The sequence below is a fragment of the Hyla sarda genome, chromosome 13, assembly GCF_029499605.1.
Source record: "Hyla sarda isolate aHylSar1 chromosome 13, aHylSar1.hap1, whole genome shotgun sequence".
In the NCBI taxonomy this organism is placed as follows: Eukaryota; Metazoa; Chordata; class Amphibia; order Anura; family Hylidae; genus Hyla; species Hyla sarda.
This window is the reverse complement of record NC_079201.1, coordinates 23,829,895-23,857,511: the sequence shown is the minus strand read 5'-3', so window position 1 is coordinate 23,857,511 and position 27,617 is coordinate 23,829,895. Positions and strand designations below refer to the sequence as shown.

Sequence of the window (27,617 nt, the reverse complement as noted above, 5' to 3'; positions counted from 1 at the left end):
CTACACCGTATAGTGGTCTCCAAGCTGTGCCACTTCAGATGTTGCAAAACTACAACTCCTAGCATGCCCAGACAGCCTTTGGCTGTCTGGGCATGCTGGGAGTTGTAGTTTTGCAACTTTTAGAAGGCCACAGTGAAGATTACTTACCAGCGATTTTCACTGCAGCCTCCTCCACCACCACATTTTCCGTCCCTCCTCCTTCTGCCGCCGCCGCTCCCATTGGCCTGGAATCACCGCAAATCGCCAGTCTGAATTGACCGTCATGGTGGGATCAATCATCAGCAGTCATCCCGGCAAGCGGTGGTGATCGAAAATACAGAGGGTGTACAGGTACGCCCGAAGTCCTTAAATACCAGGACGTGAGGGCGTACATGTACGTCCTCTGTCCCCGACAGGTTAAAATCTGCTCCACAAATGGCCCTAAAAGCACTCTAACACAAATGTCAGTATTGACCACTAGTGGTATTAACTTCTAGGGCATAAATAATTTTCCCTAACCATAAATGGTTTTTTTCCCGCCCGTCTCAGAAAAATAGGACAAAGGCTTCTAGAAGCCCCTTTTACATTAGACTGCTATCTGTAGTTTGGATGAAAACGACACATTTTGCCTGTTCATTTATAGTCGGGTTTCCATGGGGCAGAGTACTTAGTTGTAAAGGGGAAATGGTTACATCAGATCCTGAACCGTTTGCAGTTAACACATTATTGATGTTGAAATCTGGAAACCTTTTCTTAGTGGTTGTCTGTTGGTTTACTATTTTTACAGCACAAAATATATAATTGCATACAATAAACAGGTAACTGTGCATTCATTATTGATTTTTTTTTATTTTTCATTGCTTACATAGGTCCACCATACACCACAAAGCAGTTTACAGTTTATAGTCCTTTTCATAAGTCTCGCCATCTGTAGTATGCCATCTATATTGTAGTTATTTACAAGGATATGTTCACACTAGCTGAACTGGTGCCTGTGCCTATCGCTGTGCCGGGATTTTTTCCCGAGATTTTAGTGGGAGCTTAAAGGAAAACTGTCAGATATTTTCTCCCGCACTATCCACAGTACTGGTGGCCCTTAGTTCTCCCAACAGGGTGCCTCCAGCTGTTTCACCACTACAACTCCCAGCATGCCCTGACATCTACTGGCTGTCAGGACATGCTGGGAGTTGCAGTGGGGAAACAACTGGAGGCACACCGTGACGGCCGCACATCCCGCTCCCCGCCGCACAGCCCGCAACACCCCCCCCGGCCCCGATGCGCCGCTCAACTCCCACCCCCCCTTAGTTCACCTATTCAGCCCGCAACCCCGCTGCGCCGCACAAAAGATGCAACAAACTGAAGTTGTACATCATAAATTCCTGAAAACTGCATGTTATCCACTGAAATCACAACTTGGTATGTTCTTTTTGAAAAACCTTCTAAAGCAAAAGTTTCAATGAAAAGTCTCTGAGACAAACTGTGCGACAAATTTACACCAGAAAACCAAGATAAAAACCAATGACACATTCTCCCCATGTATACTTCTTTAACAAGTAGTATATAATAGGGAAGTGTGTAACTTAAGGATTTATGTAGGATTATCAATTAGCTAATTACATGTTATGCTAACCCTGATAAGACAATACAGATTATAGTCATTATAGCAGTACATAGACGTTAGATCCAGGGGTTTAGTATTACACAGCTTAGTGCAGGATCGGGAGTCCTGACCTTTCTAAACAGAGTTACTGTGGTTGGCTTAGTAAAATCATTTTCATATTTGCTGCCTTATTGTATTACAATGACTGCTTTTTCTATGTTGTATTAGAACAATAAGGCTATGTTAACATGTAAGAATGTCCGCACAGAAAATCTCTGTGCAGATTGTGAGCGCCGGTATGACCTGTCCGTGCTAGGACCGCTCGGGAATGCACCGTCTCATAGACATGTCCATTCTTTCTGCGGACACCGGAATTTGAATTTCCGTGACAGATGTTTCCGGTGCAAAGATTTTGTGCACAGCGCAGCAGAATCCAATTGAAATCAATAGGACTCTGCTGCTGCGCCATTCCGCACAGAAATTTTGGCGTGTGAACATAGCCTAATTGTTACAGGGATATTCCAACATAAAAATATATGCTATAAACGATAGAGCACAATGTAGAAAACAACCAACTTTCCCAGGTATTCCCACTGCTTATTACTTGACTACAGCTGTCTACTTTTGGTATATGAGGAGGAATTATCCCGGTTGATTTAGGGAATCCTACTAAAAGGGGTACTCCAGCGCTTAGACATCTTATCCCCTATCCAAAGGATAGGGGATAAGATGCCTGATCGCGGGGGTCCCTGCTGGGGACCCCCGTGATCTTGCACGCCGCACCCCGTTATAATCAGACCATGGAGCGTGTTCGCTTCGGGTCTGATTACTGTCGATCACGGGGCCGGAGCATTGTGATGTCACGGCTCCGCCCCCATGTGACATCACGATCCGCCCCCTTAATGCAAGCCTATGGGAGGGGGCGGGGCGTGATGTCACACGGGGGCGGAGCCGTGACATCACAATGCTCCGGCCCCTTGATTGACAGTAATCAGACCCGTAGCGAACACACTCCAGGGTCTGATTATAATGGGGTGTGGTGTGGAAGATCACGGGGGTCCCCAGCGATCAGGCATCTTATCCCCTATCCTTTGGATAGGGGATAAGATGTCTAAGCGCCGGAGTACCCCTTTAAAGGACGTGTATACCATATCCTGTGGTATGCCATAAATGTCATCTGGAATACCTCTTTTGAAGGGCTATTTAGCTAAAATAGCCTCATCCTTTGAAAATATGATTTACATAGAGGCTCCTCATACAACTTCTGTGAAAGGGGCACAGTATAAATTTTTCCCCATATCCTTACATATCCTTTCTGCTTGTAAGGAAAATGGATATTCCAAATAAAAAAATTTTGATTCACATATACAATATGTCTACTTTATGTTTGCATCATAAAATTGACAAGTTTTTACTTTTGGAAGACACCAGAGGGCTTCAAAGTTCAGCAGCAATTTTCCAATTTTTCACAAAATTTTCAAACTCACTATTTTTCAGGGACCAGTTCAGGTTTGAAGTGGATTTGAAGGGTCTTCATCTCAGAAATACCCCACAAATGACCCCATTATAAAAACTGCACCCCCCAAAGTATTCAAAATGACATTCAGTCAGCGTTTTAACCCTTTAGGTGTTTCACAGGAATAGCAGCAAAGTGAAGGAGAAAATTCACAATCTTCATTTTTTACACTCGCATGTTCTTGTAGACCCAATTTTTGAATTTTTACAAGGGGTAAAAGGAGAAATGTAGCCCAACTTCTCTCGAGTAAGCACATACCTTATATGTCTATGTAAATTGTTCGGCGGGTGCACTAGAGGGCGAAGGAGCGACAAGGGGATTTTGGAGAGTACATTTTTCTGAAATGGTTTTTGGGGGGCATGTTGCATTTAGGAAGCCCCTATGGTGCCAGAACAGCAAAAAAAAAAACAAAAAAACACATGCCATTCCATTCTGGAAACTAGACCCCTTGAGGAACGTAGCAAGGAATTAAGTGAGCCTTAATACCCCACAGGTGTTTCACAACTTTTGCATATGTAAAAAAAAAAATTTTTCCACATAAATGTGTGTTTCCCCCCAAATTTCACATTTTTGCAAGGGTTAATAGCAGAAAATACCTCCCAAAATTTGTAACCCCATCTCTTCTGAGTATGGAGGTACCCCATAAGTTGACCTGAAGTGCACTACGGGCGAACTACAATGCTCAGAAGAGAAGGAGTCATATTTGGCTTTTTGAGAGCAAATTTTGCTTGCGGGGCATGTCGCATTTAGGAAGCCCCTATGGTGCCAGGACAGCAAAAAAAAAAAAAACACATGGCATACCATTTTGGAAACTAGACCCCTTGAGGAATGTAACAAGGAATAAAGTGAGCCTTAATACCCCACAGGGGTTTCACGACTTTTGCATATGTAAAAAAAAAAAAAATTTCTCACTAAAATGTGTGTTTCCCCCCAAATTTCACATTTTTGCAAGGGTTAATAGCAGAAAAGCTCCCAAAATTTGTAACCCCATCTCTTTGTCACCACATGTGACCCTATTTTGGAAACTACACCCCTCACAGTATTTAATAAGGGGTTCAGTGAGTATTTGCACCCCACTGGCGTTTGACAGAGCTTTGGAACAGTGGGCTGTGCAAATGAAAAATTAAATTTTTCATTTTCACGGACCACTGTTCCAAAAATCTGTCAGACACCTGTGGGGCGTAAATGCTCACTGTACCCCTTATTACATTCTGTGAGGGGTGTAGTTTCCAAAATGGGGTCACATGTGATTATTTATTTTTTTGCGTTTATGTCAGAACCGCTGTAAAATCGGCCACCCCTGTGCAAATCACCAATTTAGACCTCAAATGTACATGGTGCGCTCTCACTCCTGAGCCTTGTTGTGCACCCGCAGAGCATTTTACGCCTACATATGGGATATTTCTGTACTCAGGAGAAATTGCGTTACACATTTTGGGGGTCTTTTTCCTTTTAACGCTTGTGAAAATAAAAAGTATGGGGCAACACCAGCATGTTAGTGTCAATTTTTTTTATTTTTTTTACACTAACAAGCTGGTGTAGCCCCAACTTTTCCTTTTCATAAGGGGTAAAAGGAGAAAAAGCCCCAAAATTTGTAGTGCAATTTCTCCCGAGTACGGAAATACCCCATATGTGGCCCTAAACTATTTCCTTGAAATACGACAGGGCTCCGAAGTGTGAGAGCTCCATGCGCATTTGAGGACTAAATTAGGGATTGCATAGGGGTGGACATAGGGGTATTCTACGCCAGTGATTCCCAAACAGGGTGCCTCTAGCTGTTGCTAAACTCCCAGCATTCCTGGACAGTCAGTGGCTGTCCGGAAATGCTGGGAGTTGTTGTTTTGTGACAGCTGGAGGCTCCGTTTTGGAAACACTGCCATACAATACGGTTTTCATTTTTATTGGGGGGGGGGGGGGGAGGAGAGGGGAGACAGTGTAAGGGGTGTATATGTAGTGTTTTACTCTCTATTATGTGTTAGTGTAGTGTTTTTTAGGGTACATTCGCACTGGCGTGTTACGGTGAGTTTCCCGCTAGGAGTTTGAGCTGCGGCGAAAAATTTGCCACAGCCCAAACTTAAAGCAGGAAACTTACTGTAAACCTGCCTGTGTGAATGTACCCTGTACGTTCACATGGGGGGGGGGGGGGGGCAAACCTCCAGCTGTTTTAAAACTACAACTCCCAGCATGTACTGACAGACCATGCATGCTCAGAGTTGTACTTTTGCAACAGCTGGAGACACACTGGTTTGGGAACCTTCAGTTAGGTTCTGTTACCTAACTCAGTATTTTCCAACCAGTCTGCCTCCAGCTGTTGCAAAACTACAACTCCCAGCATCAACTGATCACCAAAGGGTATGCTGGGAGATGTAGTTATGCAATAGCTGGAGGTACGCAACTACAACTCCCAGTATGCCGAGACAGCTGATTGCTGTTTGGACATGCTGGGATTTGCAGTTTTGCAACATCTGGAGGGCTACAGTTTTAGAGAACACTGCAAAGTGATCTCCAAACTGTGGTCCTCCAGCTGTTGCAAAACTACAATTCTCAGCATGCCCAGACAGCAAACAGGTGTTTGGGCATGCTAGGAGTTGTAGTTTAGCAAGATCTGGAGGGCTACAGTTTAGGGACCACTATATAGTGGTCTCAAACTGTAACCCTCCAGCTGTTGCAAAACTACATATTCCAGCATGCCCAAACAGCTGTCTGGGCATGCTGGGAGTTGTAGTTTTGCAACATCTGGAGGGCTACAGTTAGAGACCACTGTATAATGGTCTCAAACTGTACCCTGCAGATGTTGCTAGGCAACTCACCGCCTTCCGTCGGATCCAGCCGCACGTCATCGCCGCCCGCCGATCTCCGCCGCACGCAGCCTCCGTCGCCCGCCCGGATCGGTAAGTGGATCTTCGACACCGGTCCCCGTCGTTTCCCCGTTCTGCCCCGCCTATTGTGGGTGGGCAGGACGGGGAAAACGAAAGTTAACCCGCCCCCGATCTGCTATTGATGGTCTCGTCTAGACCACCAATAGCAGGGAGATCCTGGGTGTCTTAGACCCGGAATCGCGCAAATCGCAAGTGTGAATTTACTTGCGATTTGCCGCGATCGCCGACATGGGGGGTCTGATGACCCCCCTGGGCATTTGCATGGGATGCCTGCTGAATGATTTCAGCAGGCATCCCGGTCCGATCCCCGCCCGGCGCACGGCGGGGACCAGAACTGCCCATGACGTAACTGTACGTCCTTGGTCCTTAAGACCCAGGGTGTCGGGACGTAACATTACGTCATGGGTCCTGTAGGGGTTAAAGGGGTACTCCAGTGTAAAATATATATATTTTTTTAAATAAACTTGTGCCAGAAACTTAAACAGATTTGTAAATGACTTCTATTTAAAAATCTTCATCCTTCCATTACTTATCAGCTGCTGTATGCTGCATAGGAAGTTCTTTTCTTTTTAAATTTATTTTCTGTCTGACCACAGTGCTCGCTGCCACTTCTGTCCATGTACAGTTCCTGACATAGACAGAGGTGTCAGCATAGAGCACTTTGGTCAGTCTGAAAAGAAATTCAAAAAGAAGACAACTTCCTCTGTAGCATACAGCAGCTGATAAGTAATGGAAGGATAAAGATTTTTAAATAGAAGTAATTTAGAAATCTAGTAGGAAAAAGTTGATCAGCTCACCTGAGCCTCCAGTGCACGACAATCCTCAGGGCAAGCAGCACAATAGACGAAAAGGCCAGCACATTAAAATCTGGAGTTTATTGATATATTGTTAAACGTTTCATAGAAGGCAGGTAGGGGAGTGCATCAGGTAATATAATATCACATACAGTAGACAGCTTAGAAGGGACCCATTTTCCAAGCTGTCTACTGTATGTGATATTACCTGATGCACTCCCCTACCTGCTTCTATGGAACTTTTAACAAGATATCAATAAACTCCGGATTTTAATGTTCTGGCCTTTTTGTCTATTGTGAAAATATGCAGTCCCATTTTAATGGTTAAAATTCAGCATCACAGGTAAGTGAATAAGAATGATGACCCATTTCAGGCGTGAACCGTCCTTATTCATATGACAAAACTAGTGAACATCTCCAACTTTATATACGGGAAATGATCTGGAGGAGGTGGGGCACACCTATGCCGGGTCATTTAACCTTTGACATACCAAAGACTGAAGACTGTCTTGCAGCACTCACCTTTTCTTCTCCAATTGTTCTTTCAGATGTCCCAAACAGAGTGAAGGGGGCTTCATCGGAGAAAGCAGTCCAATTCTGGATCCCCTGCCAAATGTTGGTTTTCCCTTGATGATTTTCTTGAAGAGAAGTGGCTTATTAGTGACATCAGGTCAGCTTCCAAAAGTTTTCATCTCACTGTGCGTGTGTGTGTGTACATCCACACCTGCTGCCATTTCTTAACAAGCTCTGCACTTGTGCTGTACTGATCCCATTGTAGAATCCTCTGTAGGAAACAATCCTGGCACTTGCTGATATCTACCTCCAAAAGCAACTTATACCAGCGATCCAGGGGCATTTGGTGATGCACAATGCTTTTTCCAGCATGATGGAGCACATTTTCACAAGGCAAAATTTATAACTTGGTGGCTTGTTGAACAAACCATTAAAATTTTTGGTCCATGGACAGGAAACTCCCCAGATCTCAATCTCATTGAGAACCTGTGGTTGATCCTCAAAAAGCGTGTGGAGAAACAAAGACACAGAAATTGTGATAAACTCCAATGCAAGAATAGGTTGTCATTGGTCAGGATGTGGGCCAGAAACTGATATCCAGCATGCCTGGGTGAACTGCAGAAGTCTTGACAAAGAAATGTCAAGCGTAAATGTCTTTTCATATACTTGATCTATTTGCTAATACAAATATAAAAACGTATGAAATGCTTATAATTTTATGTCAATATACCATAGAAATGTTCTAAAAACAGTGAAACAGCAAACTGTGAAAATATAATACATTTTTGTCAGTCTCAAAACTTTTGGCCACAGCTGTACAGCTGAAATGTAGGACTTGTTTGCATTTATTAAAAACTAGCTGAGTACCCGGCGTTGCCCGGTTTTTCCTTCCTAATCCTTGTTGGGGAGGAAGCTTTTGGCTTGATATCCCATCCTCGTATATTGTTGTCATATCCCGACCTCCTATCCCGACCTCCTATCCCGACCTCCTATCCTGACCTCCTATCCCTTCCTCCTTTCCCGTCCAGGGCGGTACCGAACTTCGGTGGTTAGCTTGATTTAAGTCTTTATCTGGATCCAGGAGAATTAATCTACCAGAAATAACACATTACAACAATTTGTCCAGTCAAATTCATTCTAGTTTATTCAGCAGTCTGTAAGCACATAAGAAGGGGGGGGGGGGGGGGTTGCACCCCTCCTGCCATCAATCAAATATTTGGTATAATCTCTAGCCTATAATATTAGGTATACGGAGGTTTCTGGAAGAATTCATGGGAGAGACAAATGACCGAAAAAGACATAACACTTGTAGGAAAGGAAGTCCTAATATGGTTAATTAACCTTCGCGGCTATTCCTAGCAAAGAGATAACATGAAATGCTGACAGGATAAAGACACTGTGTGATGGATGCATACAATACAGTAACCCCTTCAGCCTCCTATCTCAACTTCCTATCTCGACCTCCTATCCCGACCTCCTATCCCGACCTTCTATCCCGACCTCCTATCGCGTCCTCCTATCCCGACCTCCTATCCCGACCTTCTATCGCGTCCTCCTATCCCGGTCCTCCTATCCCGGTCCTCCTATCCCGGTCCTCCTATCCCGGTCCTCCTATCCCGGTCCTCCTATCCCGTCCTCCTATCCCGACCTCCTATCCCATTCTCCTATCCCGACCTCCTATCCTGACCCGTAATATGTGTACCAGGTATTGAAATATCTCCGGCCATACGGAAGTTATGTAAGAACATACATTTCCCTCGTGACGTCACGCCTGCCCCCTCTACCAAAGTCTATAGACTTTGGTTGAGGGGGTGGGCGAGACGTCACGAGGGGGCGGGTGAGACGTCGCGAGAGGCCGCGAACACGGAAGCCGGCACACAGCGTTCGGAGTAATGAACTTCCGGACGCTGTGAGCGGAGCTCCGAAAGTCAGGGCAGCGCACAACCCCTTTAATCTTTATTTATATAGCGCACACAGATTCTGCAGTGCTGCACAATCTCAAATTGGTCCCTGTCCCCATTGGGGCTTAAAATCGAAACCTTTCAGTATGCTTTTGAAGTGTGGGATGAAACCAGAGTACCCGGAAGAAAACTGTGCAAACACATAGAGTAAAGGGTCCTACCCTTAGGACATCCACTTATTGAAGGAATGGGTGTCCCCAGTGACACCTGCATATAGTAGGTGTATGTGGCTGTGCTATCATAATGGGGTTTAGAAAACCCTGTACACCTAATAGGTTGGTGGTCCTAGAAATAGGACATTTATGACATCCTGCAGCTTAGCGTCTAATGGAAAAACTCCTTTAAATCTGAGATTCTCTTTTTTTTTTCCACAGTAGAAAAACGAAGGTTGTAGCACACAAATAGTATAACATGATTTAATCAATCTTATAACCAGAAAGAGAAAATCTATTCTACGCCTGGAGGAAAATTGTTAGACAACTCCTATCCCCTTAACAGTCCACTAAACACAGACTGTTCATCCAGACACCAAGTAGTGCTAGTCCCTTCTTTTTTTTTTTTTAATCATCTGGTGCCAAAAAGTTGAACAAATTTGTAAAATACTTCTATTTCAAAATCTTAATCCTTATAGTACTTATCTGCTGCTGTATGCTCCACAGGAAGTTATTTTCTTTTTGAATTTCCTTTCTGTCTGACCACAGGGCTCTCTGCTGACACCTCTGTTCATTTTAGGAACTGTCTGGAGCAGGATAGGTTTGCTATGGGCATTTGCTCCTACTCTGGACAGTTCCTGACATGGACAGAGACGTCAGCAGAGAGCACTGTGGTCAGACAGAAAGAAAATTCAAAAAGAAAAGAACTTCCTCTGGGACATACAGCAGCTGATAAGTACTGGAAGGGTTAATATTTTTAAATAGAAGTAATTTACAAATCTGTTTAACTTTCTGGAGCCAGATGATTAACCCCTTAACGACCAAGGACGTATATTTACGTCCTCCGCCGGCTCCCGCGATATGCCGCGGGTCGGTCCCGGCGGCCATCAACGGCCGGAACCCGCGGCTAATACAGGACATCACTGATCGCGGTGATGCCCTGTATTAACCCTTCAGACGCGGCGATCAAAACTGACCACCGCGTCTGAAGCGAAAGTGAAAGTATCCTTAACAGCTTACAGGACACCGGGAGGGCCCTTACCTGCCTCCTCGGTGTCAGATCGGTGAATGACTGCTCCGTGCCTGAGATCCAGGCAGGAGCAGTCAAGCGCCCATAAAACTGATCACAGGCGTGGTAATACACGCCAGTGATCTGTGTAAAAGATCAGTGTGTGCAGTGTTATAGGTCCCTATGGAAGCTATAACACTACAAAAAAAAAAAGGAAAAAAAAAGTGTTAATAAAGATCATTTAACCCCCTTCCCTAACAAAAGTTTGAATCACCCCTCTTTTCCCATAAAAAAAATAACAGTGTAAATAAAAATAAACATATGTGGTATTGCGTAAATGTCCGAACTATAAAAATATATCATTAATTAAACCGCACGGTCAATGGCGTACACGTAAAAAAAAATTCCAAATTCCAAAAAAGTGTATTTTTGGTCACTTTTTATACCATTAAAAAATGAATAAAAAGTGATCAAAAAGTTTGATCAAAACAAAAATGGTACCGATTAAAACTTCAGATCACGCCGCAAAAAATTAGCCCTCATACCACCCTATACGTGGAAAAATAAAAAAGTTATAGGGGTCAGAAGATGACAATTTTAAACGTATAAATTTTCCTGCATGTAGTTATGATTTTTTCCAGAAGTACGACAAAATTAAACCTGTATAAGTAGGGTATCATTTTAACCGTATGGACCTACAGAATAATAAGGTGTAATTTTTACCGAAATATGCACTGCGTAGAAATGGATGCCCCAAAAAGTTACAAAATGTTGTTTTTCTTCGATTTTGTCGCACAATGATTTTTTTTTTCCGTTTTGCCGTGGAATTTTGGGTAAAATGACTAATGTCACTGCAAAGTAGAATTGGTGACACAAAAACTAAGCCATAATATGGATTTTTAGGTGGAAAATTGAAAGGGTTATGATTTTTAAAAGGTAAGGAGGAAAAAAATGAAAATGCAAAAACTGAAAAACCCTGCGTCCTTAAGGGATTAAAAAAAATGTTTTCCAGTGGAGTACCCTTTTAAAGGGAATCGGTCAGCTCAGTTTGAGCACATGAGCTGCACATACCCTGCCATAGACCATAGCAAGAGTGTAACTTTCATTCTACTGCCATCGGTACCATCTGAGGTGGTGAAAGGGTTAGTTATGTTATAATTATCAAGTTAGTTGTAAGTTAGTTAAAAGTTTGTTAAAAAGTGTCAGGGAGGTAGACCTGAGCTGCTTAAAAGGAGGTTTAAAAATGTCATATTGCCAGGGGGCTGGAAAAAACAAACAAAAACACACACACACACACACACACCAGGACATTGCCGCTTAGCTAATCTATAGCCAAGATAGGACACTGCTGTGGCCAGTGATTGGCTGAGCAGGCAGGTCCTGCTCCAACACATTGGCCCTGATTTACTAAGAGTGGAGTGTAGTTTTCTTTTGTGGGTTGTCATTCCCTACAATTTTTTTCCATGGTATTTACTAAGGTTTCTCTACATTTTGCGCTTTCCCTACATTTTGCTTTTTTTTTTACACTTGCTCTGATCTCTGGGGATTTCCTCAGCTTAAATCCACCACATTTTCTGTGGAAACCTTAGTAAATATCAGGGCTGTTGGAGTCGGAGTTGGACGAAATTTTGGGTATCTGGAGTCGGAGTCGGCAAACAATGCACCGACTCCGAATCCTACTAAATTTAGATTGGAATAAATAAAAAGCAAGTTTAAATGTCCCAATTCACAAAAAGTTAAAATTAATGACTTCTCTACTGTAAGAATAAAGACCAATGCATGCAGTGCCTCACGTAACTGCAAAACGAACACGTTAAATGACCGTGAAGAAGCATACTTTTCATGTGCTTCACTATATGGCACGCAACGCACAATTAGGAGCGGCAATACTTATACTTTCCATAGTGTTGTGTTCTGCTGTTACAGGGAACTCATGGGTAACCTAGCCTCTCACTGATAAGGGATTAAGTAAATATGTTTTTTGCAGGACTAGAGACACTTGTATAAGTGAAGGGAATGGAAGGTCAATAGTTCAAGACTGAAGCTGTAAACCATTGGAAAAAGCTGCTGCCATTCAGTTAAGGCTATAAAAACTTGTAAACGCCGATTGTTAACTTAAACTTTAAACATGACTATGGGATTCTACTAGGGAAATCATGTTTTATAATAAATGCCCCTTCCTGGATCCTCCCACTGCCCTATCTTCAGCAGCAGATCAGCACACAAAAAGGAGAAGGCAGCAGCTTCTGCCCAACTACCTCTCTCTGCTAGAAGAGCTTAGAAGAACGTGGTGGAAAAGCTTCTTTGATTCAAATGTAATTGTTTATAAATACATTTGCATATTAATACAGATGAGTCGGAGAGTCGGAGAGTCGGAAGTGCAAAAAACTGTGGAGTCTGAACATTTATCTACCGACTCCACAGCCCTGGTAAATATGTTGGATTTTTGTGAAAATGTCGGGGACGCGCCTCTTTTCCCGGCAGCCATGCCCCTTTTTCGGGTTTTCTCAGTAAAATGGAGAGGTAGTCTGTTTTTTTTTTTTTTTTTTTTTTTTCAATTCTGGCGCACAACCCGACAAAACATGTCGGATTTACAATAGTAAATCAGGGCCATTGTCCTTGAAAAAGCAACAAGCAGGGAGGAGCGGGGACCAGAAGCTGCTAGACTGGTAGCTGTGAAGGACTGGATTAGGTAGGTATTGCTTATTTTTTACAACACTTAAGCATCTTGTTTTTTTGAGAATAATTTCACTAGTAATTTTGTTAATTACTACTGTACAATTGTCTACATCATGGTATCTGCAGCTCATTTGCTCCAAATGAGCTGACATATTCCCTTTAAATTACATTCTCCATTTAAATTCTCCAATTGCTTTTGATAATCTAGAAATGTTGATGGTCCGGCATGGAAGACTGAGCAATGATATGTGAGTATTTATAAGACTCTTACATTGTATGTTGTGTAGCAGTACAAACTTTTTCTGACTGTCTGGTTATCTGGAATATTTGATATTTCGGCCTTATGCATGATGGATTAAAGTCATTTTATTGTAGTAACTAGAGCTGAATTGTTTGTAAGTCAGGTTCAGCTTCTTGGATTCCGAAAGTGAAATTAGAGCTCGATCCAAGGACCTTGGCACTCAGCTCTGACAACAGATAGTCTTGTAGATTTTCCATTCATGACAGTTTAAGGTGGACACTTGTAATATACCCAACTTCTCTATTTAAAGGGTGGCCTCATGAAAACACATCCTGCTCATATGCACATGGACTTGATTAATCTAAATATCTGCATTGTAATACTGTAATTTTTCTGCAGCGACCATTTCTGGTAACGTGTAGCTGGCTGACTTTTTCTTTCCCCAGTAAATTATCTGTTTGCTGGTGGTGCTGGCAACAGGACCTGGGGTTTTTAGCTGATCATTCCAGTAGCCTCATTTTGAAAGGCAATAAAGGTTATGGTTAATGGTTATCCACCATAAGGTGATTTTAGTACGTACCTGGCAAACAGTAATGGACATGCTTAGGAAGGATCTGCACTTGTCTTGGGGCTAAATGGCTATATTAGGAAGATCCAGTTCACAAAAAGCTAGCTACAGTATTATGGTGATCTCCCGTTTCAGTTTTCTTTTTTTGCCTACAAATCCCATAATTCCATTTTCCCCCCTCCCACACATCAGCCACCCCACCCATTAAAACATAAATGAGCTGCATCCATTCAAAAGACCTGTGGTTTTCAATCAGGGTGCCTACAGCTGTTGCATTAGTTGCAGATTGATCTCTCTCCCACCAAGCGATCGCTCCACCCATTGAAGCAGACAGGCTCCCTGTCATCAGCTGACTAGTGAGTCAGGTCTCGGCCGCATTGCAAGATGGGAAAATCTGAGACAACAGTCATTTTGTATGCTGTTAAAAATAAATATTGGGGTGAAAATCACATAAGAATTGTGAGAAAACCGTCACACACAGGTACAGACACTATATTATGAACTACACTAACTTTATAGCCCCTGTAGCACAGTTAAATAAAAAAAAAAATACCCCTGGAATACCCCTTTAAGGTCCCCATACACTTAAAAGTTGTCCGAATGTGTCAACTTTCAGACTCTTAAAAAGCGTATGGAAGCATGATGTTAAATGGGCACAGTCATGAAATAAATCTTTTCTTGTTTTGGTAATAATAATACCTAATACAGGCCACCATTAGAGGTCCTCTTCCAGGCTCCACGCTGACATGAGCGGATTTTGCAGCACACTAGGTACCAGTCATAAGGAGCGTCGGCACCTATTGAAGGAGACCAGCTCTCGGCGTGGGCACCTCATGCAAATTACCTGCCTGTTACACCCTGGAGAGTGAGGTGGGGAGGCATGTGAGGGCAAGTCACCGCTGCTAAAGTAATGCCCCCTGCTCTCTGCTGGATTAGAAATGAGTGAGCAGTTTTTCACTGCTAAGCCTTATCTTTTTTTTCTTTTTTCCTTTACGGTAGAAATGGATTAGGTATGCGTGATTTCTCAATTCAGAACACATGAACATTCAGCTGTACCAATTGTTCATGTGTATGGAGAGATCGGGAGTAATAGAAAACCTTTTGAAGGTTTATAGTCACCTTTCCTCTCTGATGAGACATTGTATCTGTATAACAAAAGCTAACTAAAAGTGTGAAATCACAACCCATAAGCACAAGGAATCTAAAGTACACCATGCTAAGGCCTAGCAATTTGAAATTTCTTCTGTCACATTTTCTTCTTAATATCATTCCAATTTATTATTGGTTAAAAACATGGGTAAACCACAGGCGTAAAGGGGTACTCCACTGGAAAACAGAAACAAATGGCAGGTCAACTGGTCCCAGAAAGTTAAACAGATTTGTAAATGACTTCTATTTCAAAATCTTAACCCTTCCAGTACTTATCAGCTGCTGTATGTTCCAGAGGAAGTTCTTTTCTTTTTGAATTTCCTTTTCATCTGACCACAATGCTCTCTGCTGATATCTCTGTCCATGTCAGGAACTGTCCAGAGTAGGAGCAAATCCCCACAGCAAACCTATATTGCTCCGGACAGTTTATAAAAAGGACAGAGGTGTCAGCAGAGAGCACTGTGGTCAGACAGAAAGCAAATTCGAAAAGAAAAATTCCTGTTGAGCATTTAGCAGCTGATAAGTACTGGAAGGATTAAGATTTTAAATAGAAGTCATTTATAAATCTGTTTAGCTTTCTGGCATCGGTTTATGCAGTAATATCAGGAAGTATTACTTTACTGAGAAAATAGTGGATGCCTAGATTAGCCTTCCTGCAGAAGATGTAGCTGCTAATATAGTGAAGGAGTTTAAAGGGGTACTCCGGTGGAAAAAAAAATGTTTTCAGATCAACTGGTGTCATAAAATTAAAAAGATTTGTAAATTACTTCTATAAAAAAATCTTAACCCCTCTAGTAGTTATCAGCTGCTGTATACTACAGATATACTACAGAGAAATTTGTGAAGTTCTTTCCTGCCTGACAACAGTGCTCTCTGCTGACACCTCTGTCCGTGTCAGGAACTGTCCAGCGCGGGAGAGGTTTTCTATTGAGATTTGCTTCTATACTGGACAGTTCCTGGCACCAGTTGAATTGAAAACATTTGTTTTCCACTTGTTCCCACCGGAGCTTCCCTTTAAGCATGCAAATAATAGGCATATTATATACAATAGACCCATATATCTTCATATAAGATAGGGCCAGGGACTATTCATACTATTCAGAATATTGGGATAATACTAGGCCAAATGGTTCTTATCTGCTGACACATTCTATGTTTCTACATCCTTTTACTGCACCCTTAATTTGCTGGACATTCCTTTCCTGCTATCCGTAGGATCAGCATTGGAGACACTGCCGGAGTATCCATGCACAGATTCAGATTGACAGAGGTTGGAGCTGTCAGGTTTGGAGTTTGCCTTTTGCAGGACTATCTCATTGCTTTGAAAGGGAATTCCACTGCTCTGTTAACACAGCAGAATTTCCAGTTAAGTTCCGTCAGGCTTTGTCTCATGACTGCAACCCCTAGTCATGTACCCAGTTAAAGGATATGCACCCATAATTTGCTCAACTGTAGTGTTGAGCGCAAATATTCAAAATGCTAACTTTTACCGTGAATATTGGCACTTTGCGATTTCGCTAATATTTAGAATATAGTGATATATATATAATGTGTATGTATATCTTTTTTTTCTATGTAAGTTTATGCAAATATCGCCTCTTACAGACTGGACACTGATCCCTCCCTTCTTTTATGTGAAGGATATAATTGCGCATGTGCACTATGCAAATTTCATTAAGAATTTTCGCATGAAAAAATTAAAATAGAACGAACATAGCGAATATGCGAATTTCACGAACATAGGACGAATATTTGTCCATATATTTGCTAAATATCACAAAATCGAATATGGCCCCTGCCGCTCATCACTATGCTCATGCAGTGGCTCCACAGCACGTAGAAGAGTAAAAGCTGTCAGGTTAGAGGCTTTTTTCTTACTTGCCATTTGTTTCTGGGTTACTAATGCAAGTATATTCTTAATTCTTAAGTAATTTTTAGGCGTGGGCGACTGATGTGATATCAGAAAGGGATTATGTGAGAAGTGATGGCGTATACGATGCTGTCTTGCATTGTGATGTGAGTGTGCTGTATTATTCCGCAGCTTCTTGAGTAGGAGTGCATAACTCTCTTACACATGGTTGCTTAGCGATGGATAGCACTGAATTGCAACCACCTCCTGCACAAATGTACATAGGGTTAAGAACAAAAAAATTCTTTGTGTTCTCAGACTATTATCTTAGTGCCAGTTCAGATTTCTGATACTTCACTGCAGCTTTGGTCTTTTCTTTCATGTACCGTATTCTGTAATAGAAGGGCATGTTTTTCCAACCAAGATACGTTTTCTGTGAGTGCTGATACTTAAAGGGTTGGATGAGATTGGAAAAAGGTCTACATTTTTTATCATAAGTCCGGGCCACACTTATATAAAACATAAATCTCCTTTTGTGCAATGCAGGGTTTTTTGAATATATCGCCCAAGATACCTTTGGCCCCTGTAGTTCGGCTTAATATGCTGTAACGGGGCAAATGGGATGTACCGTATATACTCGAGTATAAGCCGACCCGAATATAAGCCGAGGCCCCTAATATCACCCCAAAATCCCAGGAAAAGTTATTGACTCGAGTATAAGCCTAGGGTGGGAAATACATCATCCCCCCCTGTCATCATCCAGACCCCCGTCATTAACACCCTCATCATCATCACCCTGTCATCATCCCCTTGTCATCATCCCCTTGTCATCATCCCACACTCCCCCTTCATCATCCCCTTGTCATCATCCCCACCCCCCTTCATCATCCCCTTGTCATCATCCCCTTGTCATCGTCCCACACCCCCCCTTCATCATCCCCACCTCTGTTCATCATCCCCTTGTCATCATCCTCTTGTTATCATACCACCCCCACCCCTTCATCATCCCCCTGTCATCATTCCACACACCCCCCCCCCCCCTTCATCATCCCCTTGTCATAATCCCAGGGGCGGGGGGCTTCATCATCCCCTTGTCATCATCACCACATGTCATCATCATGGTCTCCAACCTGCGGACCTCCAGATGTTTCAAAACTACAACTCCCAGCAAGCCCGGGCAGCCATCGGTTGTCCGGGCTTGCTGGGAATTGTAGTTTTGAAACCTCTGGAGGTCCGCAGGTTGAAGACCACTGCGGCCTTCGACATCATCCAGCCCCCTCTTACCCCCTTTAGTTCTGTACTCACCTCCGCTCGGCGGGACATTAGGGTGCGCTGGTCCGGTGCTGCAGGACTGTCCGGTGGGGAGGTCGTCCGGTGGGATAGTGGTTCCGGGCTGCCATCTTTACCGGGGAGGCCTCTTCTCCGCGCTTCGTGCCCAGAATAGAGGCGTTGCCTTGACGATGACGCAGAGGAACGTTGGTAATGAACGTACCTCTGCGTCGTCATCAAGGCAACGTGACTATTCCGGGGCCGGGCCCGAAGCGCGGAGAAGAGGCCTCCCCGGTGAAGATGGCAGTCCGGAACCACTATCCCACTGGACGACCTCCCCACCGGACAGTCCTGCAGCACCGGACCAGGTGAGTACAGAACTAAAGGGGGTGAGAGGGGGCTGGATGATGTCGAAGGCCGCAGTGGTGTTCAACCTGCGGACCTCCAGAGGTTTCAAAACTACAACTCCCAGCAAGCCCGGACAGCCGATGGCTGCCCGGGCTTGCTGGGAGTTGTAGTTTTGAAACCTCTGGAGGTCCGCAGGTTGAAGACCACTGAGGGCGGAGAGTTTACTTGAGTATAAGCCGAGGGGGGGTGTTTTCAGCACGAAAAATCGTGCTGAAAAACTCGGCTTATACTCGAGTATATACGGTAATAGTTAAATGGAATTATCAGAAAAGTCCCTATTGTGTAAACCAAGTTTTTAAACAATGTTGGTGATGTTTATCTAATTTTCCATTTTACTGTCTAATATAAAATAATCCTGACATACTTAGTTTTCCTTCTGACCACTAAGTCTAAAACTAAGCTGCTTTTTGTTCTGTATAGATTGATAAAACATGATCTTTACAAAAACTGAAACTTGGAGCTCATCCTTCCCCTCCCTGTAGATTGACCTCTGCATAGATCACAGGGCATACCTAGAAAATGTTTCCATTTGTGTCATCTCCAGGCTCTTGATGTCCATGTAGTTTGCTGTATAGCATATCTGTAAAGTATAGCTAAGGCTTCTTTTACACTGCTATTATGCCTCGTCGAGAACGGCCACCAAACTTTTTATTGTTTTTTTTTATTTTTGAGTCTGACGGCCATTCTTTTGACAGGTGCAATGGTCAACAGCGAGTCCCAATGGACCCCATTATAGTCAATAGGGTCCGTCGGGCGCTGCTGCTTTTCAGCGGTAGTAGCGGGAGAAAAAGATATATTTTTTCTCCTGCTATTCTCCCCTGCGGCCCTGACTGCTGTCACCGTGTGACAACAGTAGTGTGAAAGGGGCCTAACAGTGACTAGGTGCCTGAGGAGGTGGCACAGCAATAACTTGACAGACACAGGGCGGGGAATTAGTGGGGTATTTTAGTTTTAAATTTTAAAAAAAATTACTCCTGCTAGGGGTATATAATAGTAAAATACACTATGCTTACTGAGTCCAGCTACACTGCTTCAGTCTGCCCTGGTGACTTTATTTACTTATCAAGATGACACTTTCCCTGCTCTGTTAGAGATTCTGACCATGGTGCAGCCTCAGTGAATGGTTGTGAAACGTCATCAGGAGAACTGGGACTGCACGTCCTCAAGTAAACTAAGGCACCATGGGAGCACCAGTGTTGGACTCTGCAAGGTGAGTGTATTTTATTATTTTACACTCATAGCAGGTTGACTTTTGTTTTTAATTAGGTATGAAAACCCCATTAAGGCTAAGGTAGTTGGAGCAACATAAGCTTCTTAACCCCTTAAGGACTCAGCCCATTTTGGCCTTAAGGACTCAGACAATTTAATTTTTACATTTTCATTTTTTCCTCCTCGCCTTCTAAAAATCATAACTCTTTTATATTTTCATCCACAGACTAGTATGAGGGCTTGTTTTTTGCGCGACCAGTTGTCCTTTGTAATGACATCACTCATTATATCATAAAATGTATGGCGCAACCAAAAAACACTATTTTTGTGGGGAAATTAAAACGAAAAACGCAATTTTGCTAATTTTGGAAGGTTTTGTTTTCATGCCGTACAATTTATGGTAAAAATGACAAGTGTTCTTTATTCTTAGGGTCAATACGATTAAAATGATACCCATTATTATATACTTTTATATTATTGTTGCGCTTAAAAAAAATCACAAACTTTTTAACCAAATTAGTACGTTTATAATCCCTTTATTTTGATGACCTCTAACTTTTTTATTTTTCCGTATAAGCGGCGGTATGGGGGCTCATTTTTTGCGCCATGATCTGTACTTTTTTTTGATACCACATTTGCATATAAAAAACTTTTAATAAATTTTTTATAATTTTTTTTAAAATAAAATTTATTAAAAAAGTAGGAATTTTGGACTTTTTTAATTTTTTTTCGTTCACGCCGTTCACCGTACGGGATCATTAACATTTTATTTTAATAGTTCGGACATTTACGCATGCGGCGATACCAAATATGTCTATAAAAAAATGTTTTTTACGCTTTTTGGGGGTAAAATAGGAAAAAACGGACGTTTTACTTTTTTATTGGGGGAGGGGATTTTTCACTTTTTTTTACTTTTACTTTTACATTTTTTTACTTTTTTTTTACACTTGAATAGTCCCCATAGGGGACTATTCATAGCAATACCATGATTGCTAATACTGATCTGTTCTATGTATAGGACATAGAACAGATCAGTATTATCGGTCATCTCCTGCTCTGGTCTGCTCGATCACAGACCAGAGCAGGAGACGCCGGGAGCCGCACGGAGGAAGGAGAGGGGACCTCCGTGCGGCGTTATGAATGATCGGATCCCCGCAGCAGTGATGCGGGCGATCCGATCGTTCATTTAAATGGCGAACTGCCGCAGATGCCGGGATCTGTATTGATCCCGGCACCTGAGGGGTTAATGGCGGACGCCCGCGAGATCGCGGGCGTCGGCCATTGCCGGCGGGTCCCTGGCTGCGATCAGCAGCCGGGATCAGCCGCGCATGACACGGGCATCGCTCCGATGCCCGCGGTTATGCTTAGGACGTAAATGTACGTTCTGGTGCGTTAAGTACCGCCTCACCAGGACGTACATTTACGTCCTGCGTCCTTAAGGGGTTAAATGATAAGTTTCATGAAAAAAGGGGCGTGTCACGACCACGCCCCCTCTATATAGCTCTATGGGAGAGCCGAAGCTTGTCGAATGGCTCTCCCATAGAGCGATATGGAGGGGGTCGGGGCTGCTCCCGCTTCGGGCGGGGGTGGGGGGGACACGCCCCTGTGTGGAGAGCCGGGGTCCCAAACAGCAGATCGTGGGGACCCCAACGCTCAGACCCCCGAGGTTATGTTTTTTATCATGATACTTATCCTTTAAGCCCTTGAGGACCAGGCCATTTTTTCCTCCTCCCCTTGTAAAAATCGTAACACTTTCAATTTTCCACCTACAGAACCATATAAGGGCTTGTTTTTTGTGGCAAAAATTGAAATAGGTAATGACATCAATAATTTCATGAGAAAATTTATGGCCAAACCCCCAAAAATTATTTGTGGGATAAAATTGAAAAATAACAAAAACTAAAAACTGTCATTTTGTAACTTCCGTTTCTATGCAGTGCACTTTTCGGTAAAAATTACACCTTATCTTTATTCTGTAGGTCCATATGGTTACTAGGATACCCAATTTATATAGATTTAATTTTATCTTGCTGCTTTAAAAAAATTATAACTACATGCACAAAAATTTGTATGCTTAAAATTGTAATCTTCTGACCCCTATAACTTACATTTTTCCGTACACTGTGCTATATGAGGGCTAATTTTTTGCCCCGTGATCTGTAGTTGTAATCTGTACCATTTTTGTTTTGATGGAACTTTTTGACCACTTCTTGTAATTTTTTTTTTGATTGTTTATGAAGTGAGAAAAGAATTCACAATTTGTGATTTTGGTATTTTTTTTTACATGTATGCCATCAACCATGCAATTTAATTTACATTGTATTTTAATAGTCCGGACATTTACACACGCGGCATTACCACATATGTTTGTTTAGTTTTGTTTAGATTATTTTATTTGGTAACAGGAAAAGGGGGTGATTCAAACTTTTATTAGGGAAGGGGTTAAATCCCTTTTCTTAACACTTTTATTTTCTTACACTTTTTATTTAAAGCGGTACTGCGACGGAAAACATATTTTATTTTAAATCAACTCGTGCCAGGAAGTTAAAAAGATTTGTAAATTTCTTCTATTTAAAAATACCGTATTTATCGGGGTATACCACGCACCGGCCTATAACACGCACCCTCATTTTACCAAGGATATTTGGGTAAAAAAAGTTTTTTACCCAAATATCCATGGTAAAATGAGGGTGCGTGTGTGCGCGTGTATACCCCGATACATCCCCAGGAAAGGCAGGGGGAGAGAGGTCGTCGCTGCCCGCTTCTCTCCCCCTGCCTTTCCTGGGTTCTAGAGCCCTGCTGCCGGCCCTTCTCTCCCCCCTGGCTATCGGCGCCGCTGCCCGTTCTGTCCCCCTGACTATCGGTACCTGCGCCCCATTGCCGGCGCCGATAGCCAGGGGGAGAGAAGCGCGCCGACAGCCAGGGGGAGAGAAGGGGCAGCGGCACCCATTGCCGGCGCCGCTGCCCCGTTGCCTCCCCCCATCCCCGGTGGCATAATTACCTGGGTCGGGTCCGCGCTGCTGCAGGTCTCCGGCGTGCGTCCCCTTCGTCGTTGCTATGCGCTGTCGGTATTTCCTTTATTTCCTTTCTGGCACCAGTTGATTTATAAAAAATATTTTTTTCACCAGAGTACCCCTTTAAGTACCCATAGGGGGCTATGCCATGCAATATTACGATTGCATGCACTGTTCAATGTTGAGCTTTGGCACAGCATTTATCAGTGTTATCAGTGCTCTGCTCCTCTTGCCTTCTGAGGCTTCCTGTAGTATCAGAGGACCAATCGGACAGCAAGGAGGCAGGTAAGGGCTCTCCCGTCATCTACCGAGCTGATCGGGTCCTGGCTGCTGATATCACACTTGAAACTGCGGGAGCGGGACCAGGGTGTTCAGGTACGTCCTTGGTCATTAAGAGGTAATAGCCTCTTAATAGTCCATGTAATCACAAGCAGAAATCTTCTCCAGCTATAAATTAAATTACATTTACAGTATCACTTACGCACAAAATCTGCTGCATAGCAGGAAATAGGCTGTGTTCTCTGATAAGCAAACACACACAGGTATACCCCGCAGCAGCCCCATATGTTTAGTAAGGTTTGGACCGCTTTCCGTTGTGACTGTAATGCTCGGCCCTGCCTCCAAACCCTACTGAACACACAGGGCTGCTGCCAGGTAGCCCTCTGTGTATGCTCATCTGAGAATATGCACAGTATTTCTAGCTGAGCAGCGCGAAATACGTTGCATAAGTGCTACGTGGGACTGTACCCTTACACTATAATTTAAACCAATTATATAAATTATAGTAAATGTGTTGGATCACACAAGAATTTGCTACTTTTCTATGCCAATGTGGCAAACATAAGTCAGTTTTCCCCACAGTCTTTGCAGTTTAATTCAAGAGGCACAGCTTGGAGGTACATGTATATACAGGTGCACAGAGCTTAGCAGCTCTCATTAACAGATACAACCTATAATACAACAGTAGCTGTAAGCTGGCAATTCTGATGCTGTGAGGACACTCAGTTTGTATCCCAAGGGGTGTTATAATCAGAGTCTCTAAGGCTATGTTCAGACCTAAGAATTTCCGTGCATAATTCCGCATGGATATTCTGCAGCATCAGAGTCCCATTGTATTCAATGGGATTCTGCTGCACTGTGCACACAGCAGAATTTCAGTGCCAGATGTTTCTGGCACGGAGATTCAGATTTCCGTGTTCACAAAAAGAATCAACCTCTCCATTCTTTCTGTGGTCTCTGCACGGAATGCAAAAGCCATCTATGAGACGGCGCATTCCCATGCGGTCTCAGTGTCAGCATGTTATGCCAGCGCCCACAGTCTCCAGAATGTCTGTATGGAGATTCTCCATGCGGACATTCCGAAGTGTGAACCTAGCCCAATACTTGCAGGCCCTGCTTCTCACACACCAATTACTGTCCAGTAGTTGGCTTCCGATGCTAGTCCCTGCTCTTTACCTCACAGCCTCCTTGTCCTCAGGGGCAAACTTTTGAGATGGTAGAACCACACAAATCACAGCATTGTACAGAAACACATATGCACACAATACAGGAACATTGTGTAAAATTGCAGTGTTCTGCAATAAGGAACAAACCATTAACATTTTCAGTTTATCATAAATATTAGGCAGTCTTTAACCCTTTAATGATGTGGCCTGTTTTGACCTTATTGACCAACGCCTTTTTTTAAAATCTGACGTGTCTCTTTAAAGGAAAACTGTCAGCCTGTTCACCCACACTAAACCCAATAGTGTGGGTGTACATGAGTCCCAGGAGGGGGTCACTTACTTAAATATGTACAGTAGGTCCTGAGATATGTCCCCCAGAAGATCCTCTGCTGAAATCGGTGAATTGCGCACAGGGGGCGGGGCTCTACCCTTTCAATTTACATATTCATTGTCTGTGACTCCACTGGGAAATAGGGGGGAGGGGCATGATAAATAAGGCAAACACCATTTGCACTAGAACAAGAGATAATTGTATACTAGCGTCTCACCCACAAGTACCGAGCCCTCTGCGCTTTGTTTTAATCCCTTCCCTCTCGGGCCATTTTTCATTTTTGCACTTTAATTTCTTCCTTCTCACCTTCTAAAAACCATAACACTTTCAATTTTCCACCTACAGACCCACATGAGGGCTTGTTTTTTGTGCTACCTATTTTACTTTGTAATACCATTAATCATTGCACCACAAAATCTACGGAGAAACCAGAAAAAAATATTTGTGGGGCAAAATGAAAAATAAAATAGTATATGAAGTGACCAAAAATATGCATTTCTGGACTTTGGAATTTTTTTTTACGCTTGCGCCTTTGACCGTACGTTTTAATTAACAATATATTTTAATAGTTCGGACATGTATGCACACGGCAATACCACACGTTTAGGTTATATTTATTTTTTATTTGAAAAATGGGAAAAGGGGGGTGATTTAAACAGTTATTATGGAAGGGGTTAGTTTTTATTTTTTTTTTATACCTTTTTTAGCTGTCTTTAGATGGCACACACTGATCAATGCTTCTCCATAGGAGAGAATTGATCAGTGTTATCGGTGCTTCATTGCTTCAGCCTGACAAAGCTGGCTGAAAACCTGGAGCACCGGTCGAGGAAGGTAAGACACCCTCCCCCCCCCCACCCCGTCCTCTCAGCTGAATGGGATGCCGTGGTTTAGCCGTGGCAGTCCCGATCATCCCACTGAGCTAGCCGGGAACAGAGTTAACCGCTTTAAGACGCCACAATCAACTATGATCACAGCGTCTAAAGGGTTAATACCGGACATCAGCCCAATTGGCGATGTCCAGCATTATCCGTGGGTCCTGGTTGTTGATAGCAACCGGGACCCACCGGGTATGATGAGCGTGTTATATAGCGAGAGCTCGCAATGGGGTTAAGGTGCAAATGCATTGTTAAATGTCCTCCATTCATTAAATGGGTTATCCAGGAAAAAAACTTTTTTTTATATCAACTGGCTCCAGAAAGTTAAACAGATTTGTAAATTACTTCTATTAAAAAATCTTAATCCTTCCAGTACTTATGAGCTGCAGAAGTTGAGTTGTTCTTTTCTGTCTAGGTGCTCTCTGATGAAACGTGTTTCGGGAACTGTCCAGAGTAGTAGCAAATCCCCGTAGCAAACCTCTTCTACTCTGTGCAGTTCCCGAGACAGACAGAGATTTCAGCAAAGAGCACTGTTGTCAGACAGAAAACAACTCAACTTCAGCAGCTGCTATTTATTAGAGGGATTAAGATTTTTTAATAGAAGTAATTTACAAATCTGTTTAAGTTTCTGGAGCCAGTTCATATATAAAAATAAATTTTTCCCTGGAATACCCCTTTTAAGTCTTTGAAGCCACTACTGTGGGTGAGTGTGTATGGTGTCTTATACTATGTATCCATTGAATTCATATTAAAAAAGCATGCAGTAAGCTTCTTGGCTACCCTGGTGGTGACTGCATGCAACTGCAGGAGATTTGGAACTCAGAATCAGATAGATTACTATATAAAGAAAGTCCTTATCCACATCAAAAAGGACCGTTTTTCTTGTCCTCCAATGTCAGGATGTAACAAGATGAATGCTGCAGGGGTCTTGGGGTGGGTGCTTGGGCGGAAATGAATGCTGCATGGTTCTTGGGGTGTGGTGGTGGTGGGGGGGGGGAGATAAATGCTTCTGGGGTCTTGGGGTGGGGGGAGATGAATGCTGCAGGGGTCTTGGGGTAGGAGGGGGGAGATGAATGCTGCAGTGGTCTTTGGGTAGGAGAAGGGGGATGAATGCTGCAGGGGTCTTGGGGTAGGGGGGAGATGAATTCTGCAGGGGTCTTGGGGTAGGGGGGGAGATGAATGCTGCAGGGGTCTTGGGGTAGGGGGAAGATGAATGCTGCAGGGGTCTTGGGGTAGGAGGGGGAGATGAATGCTGCAGGGGTCTTTGGGTAGGAGGGGGGGAGATGAATGCTGCAGGGGTCTTTGGGTAGGAGGGGGGGTAGATGAATGCTGCATGGGTCTTTGGGTAGGGGGGGAGATGAATGTTGCAGGGGTCTTGGGGTGGGGGGAGATGAATGATGCAGGGGTCTTTGGGTAGGAGGGGGGAGATGAATGCTGCAGGGGTCTTTGGGTAGGGGGGAGCTGAATGTTGCAGGGGTCTTGGGGTAGGGGGGAGATGAATGCTGCAGAGGTCTTGGGGTAGGGGGGGGAGATGAATGCTGCAGGGGTCTTTGGGTAGGGGGGGGAGATAAATGCTGCAGGGGTCTTGGGGTGGGGGAGATGAATGCTGCACGGGTCTTGGGGTAGGGGGGAGGGATGAATGCTGCAGGGGTCTTGGGGTGGGGGGGAGGAATGCTGCAGGGGTCGTGGGGGGGGGGATGAATGCTGATGGGGTCTTGGGTTGGACGGTGTGGGAGATGAATGATGCGGGTGGAGAGTGTTAAGCAGGAGGGGACAGAGGGGTCTGGGGGGACAGAACAGTGTAAAAATAAATAATGCAGGGGCCTGAGGGGCAGAGGAGTCTGAAGGAGAACTTTGGGGGCCCATCCACATTGAGGACATTCCTCTGGTGGAAATCTACTTGCAGCAGAGTCCAAATGTTTTCAATGGTTTTCTGCTGCTCTGTGCATACTGTGGAATCACCACAGTGGAATTCGACCAGCAGAATGAACGTACACCCAAAGAACGAAAATGTTCGTTCTTTAGGTGGACATCCATTTAGCAGGTGGTATTCCACTAGACTGCATTGTCATCTGTAGACATGGCGCACATCCGTGCAGTCCTATCGCCAATGGCTTTGGTGGCGTCTGTAGCAAGCGGAAATTCTGTCAATTAAATGTCCACAGTATGGAGAAGAC

The 27,617-nt window shown here is 43.6% G+C and overlaps 1 pseudogene; it reads left to right on the top strand.

Annotated features, from left to right (window-relative positions):
* Nucleotides 1-27,617, top strand: part of LOC130297581 (uncharacterized) — a 438,873-nt pseudogene that overhangs the window by 32,174 nt on the left and 379,082 nt on the right.